This window comes from Anomaloglossus baeobatrachus, chromosome 1, assembly GCF_048569485.1.
Source record: "Anomaloglossus baeobatrachus isolate aAnoBae1 chromosome 1, aAnoBae1.hap1, whole genome shotgun sequence".
In the NCBI taxonomy this organism is placed as follows: Eukaryota; Metazoa; Chordata; class Amphibia; order Anura; family Aromobatidae; genus Anomaloglossus; species Anomaloglossus baeobatrachus.
In genome coordinates, this window is record NC_134353.1 from 144,481,323 (window position 1) to 144,496,620 (window position 15,298).

A 15,298-nucleotide genomic window follows, 5' to 3' on the forward strand; every position below is an offset into this window, starting at 1 on the left:
CTATAGATATGCAGTACTGCTAAAGGAAATCTAAGAAAAAAATGAGAGTTGTAACATACAAAAATGGCCATTTGTATATCTGCCCAGTCGCCACGGCACGGTATATATTGTAACTGGGTGGGGGCGTGTCCTGGACGGCAATGTGAGGAGACGTGTTTCTGGAGCTCTCCTGCAAACACCCACAATAAATACCTGAACACCGCTGTTATCACTGCCTCAGCCGGCTGTCTGGAAAATACGGTGGTGGGGACTTGTCTGAGGTGAGTCTGGTGGATCCGGAGTGGTGCCATGGTCCGTCGAAGGCAGAAAGATACTGGAGGCGGGAAAGTCCCCAGCTTTCAAGATGGTGCCATGATAAGGGAGGATGCTGAGAAAGCTAATGCAGCCTGTCAGCAGAGGATGCAGGTCGCTGCAAGGCTGGAGACGTTTGCTTGGAATTCAGAGAGATCTCTGCAGCATACAGATAACGGAGGTGAGGAGGAGGAGTGGATAGATGCTGCCAGTTCTGATGAGATGGGGGATGGTGAAGAGCAGCAAGATAATACACTGGAGGTGGAGAAAGCCCATAGTGCAGAGGAGGCTACAGAAAACCCCACTCTAAAGGACATTTTTGAAGTGGTGTCCTTTTGTAAACAAGCTCTGACTACCCTGACAAATCAAGTTACAAGAATACAGGCAGAGGTGGCTGGCATTAAGAAAGACCTCAAAAAAGCTGACCTGAGAACAGGAGCTGTGGAAGAAAGAGTTGGGATAACAGAGGATCATATCACAAAACTACAAACGTCTGAAAAAACATTTGCACACAGATAGCTGAAATCATGGCAAAAATCGATGACTTAGAGAATCGCTCTAGAAGGAATAACATCAGGATTGTTGGCATCCCTGAGAAAGCGGAAGGAATAAACCCCACTGAATATGTAGAAGGCTGTCTCAGGGGGAAAATTGGTGCTGATGCCTTATCCAAGCTCTAGAACGAGCACACAGATTCCCGATGCAGCCACAGCCAGCGAGCAGGGGCCCTCGCACTATGCTAGCCAAGCTCCTTAACTACAGGGACAGGGACACTATGATACTATGGATACTAGGGATACTATGACACTTTGATGTGAGCTTCGCAGGACATGAGGACTGCCTAATTAGGTTTGGTGGTGCTGTTTACAATTTGAGATTCCAGTTTAATTACTGTTCGCCATTTTACTGTTATATTGGTTGAGTGGAATATGATTATACATAGAAAGGGTGGGAGTGGAGAATTGTTGGAAAAGGGCCGAGTTTCAAAATGTGTCTACGAGGGGAAGGTGAGGGAGGTGGGGAGGAATTTAGTAGGGATTCTGATCAGGTTTTTAAAACCCGATGCTTCATGGGAGTACTCAAAAACAGGAGGTGGTGGGGAGCAGGAGGGGATGGGAGCAGGGGGTGAGGGGGGAAAGGGGTAGGGTAGAGGCAGCATGGGGAGATACTACAACGTTTGATGGTTTTACTGGGTGGGATAATGGGGGATAGAATTAATGTGTTGAGTTGGAATATTAGAGGGTTATCAGATAGGTCTAGGAGAGTGGCAATAATTAAATATGTTCAAGACCAGAATCCGTCAGTAATATGTCTACTAGAAACGCATCTAACAAAGGAGACAACACATGTTTTAAATAGGAGATGGGTGCAGAAGGCCTATTATTCCACCTTTTCCAACTATGCAAGGGGTGTATCACTGCTGATCCATAACTCTGTGCAATATGAAGAGATAGAAGTGTATGTGGATAAAGAGGGACAGTGTGTAGCCGTCAAGTGTAAAATATTTGGCAGACTCATGTGTATAGCTGCAATATATATATCACCTCCATATATGTTCACCAAACTAAGGGAGATAAGGGAGTTCTCTGAGAAGGGGGGGGGGTAATCCATTTTTTACTGGTGGGGGACTTCAATATTGTGATAGACCTGTACTGGGATAGGAGTAGTAGACCTCCAGGGATTCAGATAGTTTTATGACTTCGTTTGGCACTCTTATTTTGGAACTTGGAATGGTGGATGCCTGGCGAGTGAGAAATGGGAGGGTATTCTGCTTCTCTTGTTATTCGGCTTCAAATAACACTTTGTCCCGCATTGACATGGCTCTAGCTAGTGATCTGATGGATGCAATGATAGGCGAAGTGCAATATTTGACAAGAGTGATTTCAGATCATAGCCCGATTCTAGTGTCCATATGACGGGGGACCCTGAAAGGGGGAAAGAGGGGAGAGTGGAAGCTTCATCCAGAATGGATCCGTCATATTAATATGAGGAATATAGAACGAGATCTCGGAGAATTCTTTATCCACAAAGAGGGTAGCACTGGTTCCCTGGTGGTATGGGATGCGATGAAGGCATACCTCAGGGGGCTCCTGTTCAGGGTTATCTGTAAACGTAAAACACAGACGAGGCAGGATGAAAAAAATAGCCTGGAGGCCTTAGATAAGGCGGAGCTGGAAGCAATTCCGAGTAATACTATGGACGTGAAGCAAAATCTTAGACAGGCGCATGAACAGGTTAATAAGATGCTTTTGGAGAAGGCGGTAAGGAAGCAGGCATTCTAAAAACTGCATTTTTATGAAGAGGGAGAAAAAGTTGGTCATCTATTATCGGTCATAGCTGCAGCTCAAAGGAGTAGCTCATTTTTGCATGGTATGGACACAGTGGAGGGGACACAGGTCACTGAGGTTGAGGAGATCCTTGGGGTCTTTAAAGATTTCTATCGCACGCTATATTCTTCTAGCGGAGAGATGAGGGTGGAAGAGGTGGACTCGTTTCTTGAGCGAGGTGAGCTTCCTGTGTTGTCTGTGGTGGATAGAGATAAATTGGAGTCACCTATTACTATCGATGAAATGGAGGACGCTTTGCATGGCATGAGCAATGACAAGGCACCGGGAGCAGACGGGTTGAAATTTATAAACAGTTAGAAGAAATCCTATTACCCAAACTATTGAAAGTCTTTGAGGTGGCGGAGGGGGAAGGTGTATTACCTGAATCTATGAGAGAAGCAATAATAGTAATAATTCCTAAGGAGGATAAAAATCCGAGGCTTCCAGACTCATATAGACCAATCTTGTTATTAACAGCGGACGTGAAGCTTCTGGCTAAGGTGTTGTCAAACCGGCTTTCTGGAGTTATATCTAACCTAATACATACGGATCAATCAGGGTTCATGGCCAATAGGTTGACAGCTGCTAATATCAGGAGATTATACCTTAATCTACAAGTGGGAGTATCTGTGGAAAGTGTTGCAGCATATGGGTTTTGGCCCACGGTTTGTAAAGTGGGTGCAGCTGTTGTATAATAGGCCTACTGCTAAAGTTAGAGTTAACGGTATGACCTCCGCAAAGTTCGAGTTGCATCGGGGAATGAGGCAGGGCTGCCCACTATCGCCGCTCCTATTTGCTATTGCAATAGAGCCTCTGGCTGCGGCCATTAGGAAATCGAAGGAGATCCATGGATTTAGATATGGGTATTTAGAGGAGAAAATAGCTCTTTATGCTGATGACTTAAAAAAATTGTTTAAAAGAACTGAGAGTCCTCAGTGGTTGATACCTTTTAATGGCTAACTGAAAAGATGGTAATAATTGCAAGCTTTCGAGACTACTCAGGTCTGATGACTTATTACTTATTACTTTTCTTGGGGGATCCGTCAGCCTCATTGGATCATGCCATGCAGATAATAGAGAAATTTGGACAAGTTTCGGGACTGACCATTAATTGGTCTAAATCGAGCCTCTTTAAAGTGGGTGGGGAAGTAACTTGGACAAATGATGATACTGGGGCTAACAAATTGAAGAGTGTGGACAAATTTAAATATCTAGGTATCCAGATATCTCTGCCAGTAGAAAAATACATACAGGTGAACTTATGGCCGCTTCTTAAAAAATTGAGAACCAAAGTGGATGCCTGGAACAGGCTACATTTGTCAGTTGTTGGAAGGCTCAATTTACTAAAGATGGTAGTAATGCCTAAACTCCTATACATACTGCACAATGCCCCTGTTTGTATTTCAAAGAAAAGATTTAAAGGGATAAACTCGCTGTTTAGAGACCTGGTGTGGGGTAAAAAGCAGCCTAGGGTGCGATTAGAGACTTTACAAAGGCCGAAAGATGAGGGGGGTCTAGCAATCCCAAATCCGGAATTGTATTATATGGCGGCACACTGTCAACACCTCAGGAGGTGGTCTGATCAAGAGAAAGATGGGGTTATTAAAGAAGTGCTGGAATACATAGTGGGTAGAAGTCCATTGGTAATGGGACTAGAGGATGGTGTGGTGGGGCTCCTGGGTGGAACATCTCCTACAATGGCACTTTTAAATAAGACCTGGGAGAAGCTGAAAAGGGTGAGAGGGGTGACCAGTTAACTAAGTTTACACCTATCTGGGATAACAGTAATCTCCCGGAGATTCAGAAAATGGGGAGTATTGAGGAATGGAGACGCAAGGGTGTAATATACATGCATCAGATATTAGACGGAGGAATTTTGAAATCGTTCCCACAGTTACAGAGTGAGTTTCAGTTGCCGGCGTCTGGCTGGCTCCACTACAGTCAATTGAAATATGCGATTGCAGCCCAAGCGGCTTAAAAAAGTGTGGACATACAGACTGACCTGGTCCGGGAGTATGTATGTAAGGGGGAGGAAGCACTAAAGGGAACATTTCTGGCACGTATAAAGATATACTACATACCTTTTTTTTTAGGAAGGTGGGACAATAACGGAGGAGGTGTGGGAGACTATCTTGGAGTATGTCCCTAAACTTTCCATGAGCGAACGGGCCAGACTATCTCACCTATACGTGATTCACAGAGTATATAGGTCTCCCTTACTGATGTTTAAAATGGGGTTGAAAAGGAATTCGGAGTGTGCAAGGTGTCAGGGATCTGACGCAGGTATTTTTCATATGATGTGGTCTTGTACGAGACTGGTCTCCTTTTTTTACTAAGGTTATCCACAAGATAGGAAGAATAGATGGGTGTGTCCTTCCCAGGGAACCATTGATATGCCTATTGGGATATGTTGAGGAGCTTGGGGTGGAAAATACTATGAAAATTGCCATTGCTTGGCTGGTGTATGTGGCAAGAAAGCTAATTGCTAGGTGCTGGATTAAAAAAGACCCCCCGACCAGGGGAGAGTACATTAAAATGGTGAAATGTATTCTTCAGCTGGAACAGGGAGTGTATGAAAGAAGGGGGAATGTTAAAATGTTTGAGAAGCTATGGTCTCCTTGGCTGCAATGCGAATAGGACGAGTGATGGACCAGTAAACTAGTTTGGGAACGGGATAGCCGTCGGAGACCTCTGATGTGTGTGTTTTGTTTTATTTGTGTTACTAGTAGTTCCTCCTGCACATCGGGGTGAACGGGATGGTTGCTATACTGCAGTTGGAGGGTATTCTAAGTGTGTACTAAATAGGATGTAGTATCGGGGAGGAGTGTTGCTGCCGGGGAAGGGGGCGGGAGCAGGAGTTAAAGGGGTAATAGATATGATAAACTTAATTTGTATGCCAATTTGTTATTCTGTTGTATGCATTCTGTTTTAATAAAAAAGTCTGATTTAAAAAAAATATATCGTAACTGGGTACTTACTCTATACTGAAGCCTCTCTCTCGGTTTAAAAACCTCCTGTGTATGGGCAAGTAGGAACCTGCTATAGTGAATAAAATCACCAGTGGCTAGTGGGGGAGGGGTGTATGGTCAGAAAGTATCACCCCCATTAATCTAGACAAAAAGACTGACGGCACTACCAAAACTGCAATGTGAACAGGTGCATAACTGAACATGAGATAAAATTGCAAAAAGAAGAGACAGTTTGCACTCTGAAAAGCTAAAGCATGAAAACCATGAATGTAAGGATATAGATATGCATTACTGCTAAAGGAAATCAAAGAAGAAATTGAGATATTTAGCATACAAAAACAGCCATTTTTATATCTGCCCAGTTGCCACCTCATGGCATATCTCGTATATTGGGTACCTACTCTGAACTGAAACCTCTCTCAGAGTTTAAAAACCTCCTGTGTATGGGCAAGTAGGAATCTGCTAGTGGGGGAGGGGTGCATGTTCAGAAGGTATGACCACCACTAATCTAGACAAAAAGACCGACGGCACTCCCAAAACTGCAATGTGAACAGGTGCATAACTGAACATAAAGGCTGCTTTACACGCAGCGACATCGCTAGCGATGTCGCTGGTAAAAGCACCTGCCCCCGTCGGTCATGTGTCACGGGAAAATCGCTGCCCATGGCGCACAACATTGCTCGGACCCATCACACGGACTTACCTGCCTAGCGACGTCGCTGTGGCCGGCAAACCGCCTCCTTTCTAAGGGGGCAGTTCGTGCAGTGTCACAACGACGTCACACGGCAGCCGTCCAATAGTAGCGGAGGGGCGGAGAAGCAGCCAAAAGAAAGTGATGCCCACCTCGTTTCTGGAGGACGCACGTACGGTGTTGTTCCTCGTTCCTGGAGTGTCACACATAGCGAAGTTCGCTGCCTCAGGAACAACCAACAACCTGCGGCCTGCAACCGCAACAATATTTGGGATTAGAATGACGTGTCAACGATCAACGATTAGGTGAGTAATTTTGATCGTTGGCGGTCGTTCATACGTTTCACATGCAACGACGCCGCTAACGAGGCCGGATGTGCGTCATGAATTCTGTGACCCGCAACGACATCTCGATAGCGATGTCGTTGTGTGTAAAGCCCCCTTAAGTGCAATCCCTTATATTCCTCAAACTGTGATAATTTTTGCATCCAACCATGTGAAAATGCCACAGCTTCTTCCATTTTTGCCGTCTATGTAAATAATGGCAATACTTACATCTTGGACTGATTATTATTTAGGTCAGATAAAAAGTTTGACATTGCAAACCTTTGTTAAGTATGCTGTTGGTTACCTCTGGTTAAAACATAGCAAAAAAAGTTTTAAAAAATTAAAAAAAATAAAAAAACCTAAAAGTTCAAATCACCCCCCTTTCATCCCATTGAAAATTAAAGGATTAAAAAAATAAAAAATATACACATATTTGGTATCGCCGCGTTCAAAAATGCCCGCTCTATCAAAATTTAAAATCAATTAATCTGATCAGTAAACGGCGTAGCAGCAAAAGAATTCCAAACGACAAAGTTACGTTTTTTGGTCGCAGCAAATTTTGCGCAAAATGCAATAACAGGCGATCAAAACGTAGCATCTGCATAAAAATGATACCGTTAAAAATGTCAGCTCGAGATGCAAAAATTAAGCTGTCACAAAGCCTAAGAGCACTAAAAATAAGAACACTATGGGTTTTGGAAAATGGCGCAAAACGTGCGCCACTTTTTTTTGGACAAGCTTGTGAATTTTTTTAACCCCTTAAATACAAGTAAACCTATTCATGTTTGGTGTCTACAAACTTGAACTGACCTCAGGCATCACAATAATTAGTTTTACCATATAGTGAACACGGTGAATAAAATATTCCATAAACTATTGTGCAATCACACTTTTTTTGCAATTTTTCCGCACTTGGAATTTTTTTTGCCGTTTTCCAGTATGCTATATGGTAAAACTTATGATTTCATTTAAAAGTACATCTCATCCCGCAAAAAACAAGCCCTCATATGGAAAGATTGACAGAAAAAAAAAAAAGGTACGGCTCTCGGAAGAAAGAGAGGAAAAAAAACAAAACGGAAAAACACAAAATGCCCGGGGGCTGAAAGGGTTAATAAAGGCAGAGGCAACGCTGGTACAAAATAGTGATGACACAACCACTCGCACCTACAAATTCTAGGATGGGATAATTGCTTAGTATTGAAATTGCACACAAACAGGGTTTGTATAAGGCACTGGTCACACAAATATAGTGCACAGTTTCTAGCTTGCAGCCTATTAGTGATGCCCATACTATTAGATTAAGTGGTTTTCCAACACTACATAAGTCCATCTCTCATGAACAGACATAGTCATTTGCGAGGCCATACTAAATAAGTGTGACAGCACCATGCATAAAATAACTATAATGTTCAAAAATACTGTATATACATGATACATATGATTATTTTAAAATATGGTGGCCAAAATACACATGCTCTAATGTCAAGGGTCCTAATCGTCTTGCAAGTTCTTATACTAAAACAAAAGCAAAGCCACAGAAATAGATATTAAAATTCCACCAAAAATTAAAAATATAATATAGCAGAAAAGGGGCAACTATATTTACCTGCCCAAGTCACAGAAATTAGTGCACTACCAAGATGCCGCAGCCCCACTTGATGAAGACAAGGCAACACTTGTGCAAAATACTGTTGAGACAACCACTCACAACCCACCAATTATGACATTGGTTTTAATTCATGAAGCACTACAAACCAGGGTGGCAGAATAATTTCTATCTATCCATTTTTTGTGCCAAAGAAAACTACTGAAACGAAGGATAGTCTGTTTAAACATGTACATGAAAAAATGGTAGGAAGGCCATCAGTGTTTTGGATCAGTTTATCAGGGTACGATCCGTGTGTACGTTTTTACCGTTAGTGTGTCATCAGTAGAGATGAGCAAACCGGCCGTGGTTCGGCTTGAGTTCGGTTCGTCGAACGGAGGTCTCGTTCGAGTTCAGTTCGGCGAACGTTCGACGAACCAAACTCGAACTAATAGGATATAATAGGAGGCAATCACAAACACATAAAAACGCATTATAAATGTACACATACAGTTAATAAACATTGCCATAACACTTACCGGTCCCCGCGATCCCTCCTGCACTCTGTCTCCTGCCGCTATTCCATCCGATGATCGCTGAATCCTCCCGTTGACCAGCACTGCCAGCAGTGATGCAGGACCTATCGTGACGTCAAAATAGCCATGTGATCAGTCACGTGCCTGTTATCTCATTGGCTACAGACTGGTCACATGACTATGACGTGTCATGTAGGAACTGTCATTGCACTCTCCGGTACACGGTGCACATTTGTGTATCGCCGTGTACCGGCGACATGCACTAGCACACGGTCGACTCCCCGTTCCGTTAGGGACCGGCTGACACAGCCGGTCATTAACGAAGATCACAGTTGCCATAGCAACGCAGTTAGCGGTGACGTCACCGCTAACCGCGACTCCGGGAATTACATGATCGGAGCACTGTTGCTATGGTAACGCGTCTGTCAGCGTTACCGCTGTTACCGCTAACAGCCAGCAGCACTGATCACTCATGGAGTGAAGGCTGCACGCTGCTTCCCGTGCAGCCTTCACGGAGTGAATGCTCCACGGGAAGCAGCGTCTTCCCCCATGCAGCAGTGATGGAGCAGAGCTGCATTTGTTGAACGAGAAAGACAGAAGACCATGGATCGTGGAGGGCTGACAGGGGGTAATAAAGATGGAGTCTCTAATGTGTCTGTGTATTTATTTCTATTAAAGTATTTTTTCTCTGTGTGGTGTCTTTTTTTTAACCCTTTATTGGAGATTCTTAATGGCCGGGGCAAACGTGCCTGACATTAAGAATCTCTGGCTTAATACTAGCTAGTAAAACAAAGCTAGTATTAACTCATTATTACCCAACAAGCCACCCGGCTTCAGGGCTGTTGGAAGAGTTGGATACAGCGCCAGATGATGGCGCTTCTATGAAAGAGCCTGTTTCTGGGGCGCCTGCGGACTGCAATTCGCAGCAGAGGCGCCCAGAAACCTCGGGCTAACCTGTGCTGCGGATTCCAATCCCCAGCTGCCTAGTTGTACCTGGCTGGACACAAAAATGGGGCGAAGCCCACGTCATTTGTTTTTTAATTATTTCATGAAATAAGTGAAATAATTAAAAAAAACGGGCTTCCCTATATTTTTGGTTCCCAGCCGGGTACAAATAGGCAACTGGGGATTGGAGGCAGCCCGTGGCTGCCTGCTGTACCTGGCTAGCATACAAAAATATGGCGAAGCCCACGTCATTTTTTTGGTGGGCAAAAAACTTCTGCATACAGTCCTGGATGGAGTATGCTGAGCCTTGTAGTTCTGCAGCTGCTGTCTGCTCTTCTCCAAACAGACAGACAGAAGCTACAGAACTACAAGGCTCAGCATACTCCATCCAGGACTGTATGCAGAAGTTTTTTGCCCCCTGAAAAAATTATGTGGGCTTCGCCATATTTTTGTATGCTAGCCAGGTACAGCAGCCAGGTACGGCTGCCCCCAACCCCCAGTTGCCTATTTGTACCCGGCTGGGAACCAAAAATAAAGGGAAGCCCTTTTTTTATCATTTCATGAATTTCATGAAATAATTAGAAAACAAATGACGTAGGCTTCGCCCCATTTTTGTGTCCAGCCAGGTACAACTAGGCAGCTGGGGATTGGAATCCACAGCACAGGTTGGCATGAGCTTTCTGGGCCCCACTGCTGCGAATTACAGTCTGCAGCCGCCTCAGAAAATGGCACTTTCATAGAAGTGCCATCTTCTGGCGCTGTATCCAACTCTTCCAGCACCTGCCTGCTATACCTGGCTAGCATACAAAAATATGGCGAAGCTCACATCCTTTTTTTGTAGTTTTTTGGCAAAAAAAATAAAAAATGCTTCCCTGGATTTTCCATTGCCAGTGAAGGTAACACCAAGCAGTGGGGGTTAGCAGCCAGTAGCTGCTTGGATTACCCTTAGCTAGCAATACAAAAAATGCAGCGGGAGCCCATATATATTTTTTTTAATTATTTATTTAAATAACTAAAAACAAAATGGGCTTCCCTGTATTTTGATTGCTGGACATCACAGTGCTGTAAAAATAAATCTTTAAAAAAAATGACGTAGCGCTCCGCGGTATTTTTGATTCTCAGCGCAGATAAAGCAGACAGCTATGGGTTGCCACCCCCATCTGCCTGTTGTTACCTTGGTTGGCAATCAAAATACAGTTAATTAATTTTTTCTATTTAAAAAAATAGTTAAAAAAAAAAATGACGTTGGGTCCCCCCATTTTTGATAGCCAGCTAGGGTAAAGCAGACGGCTGTAGCCTGAAAACCACAGCTGGCAGCTTTACTGTGGTTAGGGATCCAATGTGGAGGTCCCCCCAGGCTCTTTTTTTATAATTATTTTATAAATATTAATAATTACACAAAAAAAGTAGGGTCCCCCCCAAATTGGATCACCAGCCAAGGTAAAGTGGACAGCTGTGGTCTGGTATTCTCAGGGTAGGAAGGTCCATAGTTATTGGGCCTTCACAGCCTAAAAATAGCAGGCCGCAGGCACCCCAGACGTGGCGCATCCACTAGATGCGCCAATCCTGGCGCTTGACCCCAGCTCATCCCGTGCCCTGGTGCAGTGGCAAACGGGGTAATAAATCGGGTTGATACTAGCTGTAAAGTCACCTGAGATCAAGCCCAGCAGTTTGTGATGTCATGGCGTCTATTAGATACCCAACATCATAAACTGTCAGTACTAACAAAAAAAAATCGACAAAAGAAATTTATTTGAAAAAACAGTCCCCAAAACATTTCCTCTTTCACCAATTTATTGTAAGAAAAAAAATAAAGGGGTCCCACGACGACTCTGGACCGTCTAGAATATGGGGGGAGACACTCAGGGAACGTATCCCCCATTTTCTAGGAGTGCAGACCCTTCATGTGAGGAGTGTGGGTGCAATGAATCTGCACTCACTCTCCCCGGGTCCACAGCAGCAGAGTCCATGTCGTAATGGTTGCTACCAAAGCTGCAATGCCCTGCTCATGAGGTAAGGGCATGCCTAATCAGGAGAACTATTCTACATTTCCAAATATTGGTATTTGCTGATATTATTGCTATTCCACCTACTATATATTGGGGATAGGATCTTGGAGATGGAATACCCCTTTAAGTCCAGTTATCCAGCTGAATGAATACTTAACAACAGAGCTCGCTATTTAGATGTGTTTTCTTGTGGCGTATAACGGACTCTCATGTTTGGTAGTCGTTCAGCAGGGAAACTATAAAAGCAAATCCCTCCATTTGGAAATGTAGTATATAGCTCTCCTGATCAATTATGTTCCTAACCTCATGAGCAGGGCATTGCAGTAATAATAATAATTTATTCATTTATATAGCGTTATTAATTCCATAGCGCTGTATGTCTTTGGAGTGTGGGAGGAAACCAGAGCACCGGGAGGAAACCCACGCAAACACGGGGAGAACATACGAACTCCTTGCAGATGGTGTCCTTGGTGAGATATGAACCCAGGACCTCAGCGCTGCAAGACTGCAGTGCTAACCACTGAGCCACCGTGCCGCCCATTTAGCTTACAGATGCATAACCACCACTCACTGTGTCTGAACACAGGACGCTGAGCTGACAGCCGCTCTGTGCATGCGGCAGCGTCTATTGTGAAGGAGAGGGCCGTGGGGGGATCAACGCTGCACAGGTACCGTGGGACACCGGGGAACACCGGTGGGGTTATAGGGGGTGACCTGGCAGGGCCTGGGGAGGAGTAGGGTGAATGCGGCCGGCGCGCTGCTGTGCATGCGGCCATCTTGGTATTCTGGGAGGGCATCAGGGGGGGCACTTTGTTGACACCGGGGGACCGGAGGGGACCGGGGAGGAGATTTATCATGTTTGTTCATGCCAGATGGGAGATAAATAATTTTTTACCGGCGCTGTCATTTACTGTAACGTGATCATCGGTGTACGGTGTATACCTGTGATCACGTGAGCGGGGACCGGAAAAACCGTCCTGAATCATGATCTCCAGGGTCTCAGCTAGCCCTGAATCCCCGGAGATTTTCTGACGCTGGGGGGTAATATTCACTTATTTCTGCCTGCTGTTTATAAACGGCAGATCAGAATAATGCTACATTAACACGACCGATCCATTTTTGCGGTCTGCAAAAAACAATCCGTTTTTTTTCACGGATGCATCCGTGTGGCATCCGTTTCCGTTCCGTAGACGGTCCGTATGTCATCTATTTGTCATCCGTGTGCCTTCCGTTTTTTTTGTGTACTGCAAAAAACTGAAGGAGGGAAAATACATAAATTTACCCAGGATCCATAGCTTCATCCTACATGAGGCGGTCACATGTTCACTCCAGTGCCTTCTTCTAATGCTTTTCACAGTGTAGAGCGCTCTGGTGATTTTCTTGTGCTTGTGCACTTCATATCAGTCTTTTCTGTCATTATAATGGCAGAAAGACACATAATGTCCCACTCTCCTGCATTTTGTAATTTTGCACCCTTTGGTGCCTTTCATGTGGCACTAAGGGGTGCTTAGCTTTGTATTTAGCCAAAAAAATGAAAAAAAAAAATGACGCAGGGTTCCCCCTATTTTTGTAGCCAGCTAGGGTAAAGCAGACGGCTGCAGCCTGCAGACCGCAGCTGGCAGTCTCACCTTGGCTGGTAATCCAAAACTGAGGGCTGTTATTTTAAATTAAATAAATAATTTAAAAAAAAAACACGTAGGGGTCCCCCCAAAATTGGATCACCAGCCAAGGTAAAGCAGAAAGCTGGGGTCTGATATTCTCAGACTAGGGAGTTCCATGGTTATTGGACTCTCCCCAGCCTAAAAATAGCAGGCCGCAGCCGCGCCAGAAGTGGCACATCCATTAGATGTGCCAATCCTGGTGCTTTGCCCCAGCTCATCCCGTGCCCTGGTGCGGTGGCAAACGGGGTAATATATGCGGTTAATACCAGATGTGTAATGTCACCTGGCATCAAGCCCTGGGGTTGGTGAGGTCAGGCGTCTATCAGATACCCGACATCACCAACCCAGTCAGTAATAAAAAAAAATAGACGACAAACACATTTTTATTTGAAGAAACACTCCCCAATACATTCCCTCTTTAACCAATTTATTAGAAAGAAAAACAAATCCAGGTCTGGTGTAATCCAAGGGGTTGCTTTGACGATCCACACTGTCCCAGTCAATGAAGAGCAGGATGTTCCCCATTGGCTGGGAGAGCAGTGCAGTGACCTGAGCTAACATCAATGGGTCAGCCCCAAGTGCTGCTGTCAGCGAGGTACATTACCTGCGCTGATCTCCTGCACTGCTGACAGCACCTGTCACTGAGTTCAATGACCGCTGCCTTCACAGCCAAGTATCGCGAGCGGCCCGTGATGTCACCGCTAGTCAGTCTCGGGTCGGAAGCGAGAGAATGTGATGTGACAAGCGGCGGCCATGGAGGACAGTGACAGCGCTGAGGTCGGGACTTCATCACCGCAGGTAAGCCGAGCGGGACCATGTGTGCAGAGTGCAGGTGGGCGGAGCCATGTGCGCTGGTGGCGGAGTGCGAAGTGGGTGGCGCTGAGGACCTCAGTGTCGTGGACTGCTTGGCTGGGGACAGGTGAGTGTGTCTGTGTGTTTGTGTGTGTGTGAGTGTACATGCCGCGTGCAGGAGGGGGGATGTGTGGGCTTCCTGCACGTAACTAGGATAAACATCGAGTTACTAACCAAAGCGCTTTGCTTGGATACCCGATGTTTATCTTGGTTACCAGCTTCTGGCAGGCTGCCAGTGATGGCTCCTGCACACTGTAGCTGTAAAAAGCCCTGCTTTTTGCTGCTAGAACCGTTCTCAAACGTATCTAGAACTATTGATAGTTCTAGTTCGATCTAGAACAGCCCCCAAACTATCTATAAAACTACTTTTAACTATCTAGTAGTCAAGACCCCTTTCACACATCAGTTTTTTGCCATCAGTTAAAACCTGTTTTCTCAATGGATCGAACAATCCATCGCAGATTGTGGCAAAACTGATGTGACGGATCCGTTTTTCGACGGATCCAACTAGCTGAGGGCGAAATAATACCTTGGAGCATGCTCAGTTAAAACAGTTTAAAAAAAATGGAATCCATCGCCGGATTGCAATGGATCTTGCGCCTATGGGCTTCCATTCTACCAAACAACGGACAGCGACGGATCCGTCGCTGTCTGTTTTTTTTGACGTACACAAAAAACATTACTGTGGCCATCGTCTCCATCGGACAAACATTTTTCGACAGATCCATAAAATGGCGGATGAAACATGAGGCCATCCGTCACAATCCATCGCTAATACAAGTCAATGAAAAAAAACGAATCCAGCGCCATCAGTCGTTTTTTTTCAAAATTCGACGGATTGTGACTGGTGGCAAAAAACTGATGTGTGAAAGGGGCCTAAATATAGATACCTTGGAAATATACTAGTATTATTATGCAAGGAAAATATACTAATAATATTGCACATTCAATGTTTAAAATATGCATAAATTAATTATTAATTGTATTTAGCAGGCATGATAAAGGTAATATACACATAATATCATTGTCCAGTGCAGCTCAAAAAACTTTTAATTTTGACACCTCCAACCCAACACAATAATACTATAACATAAATACATGGAAGA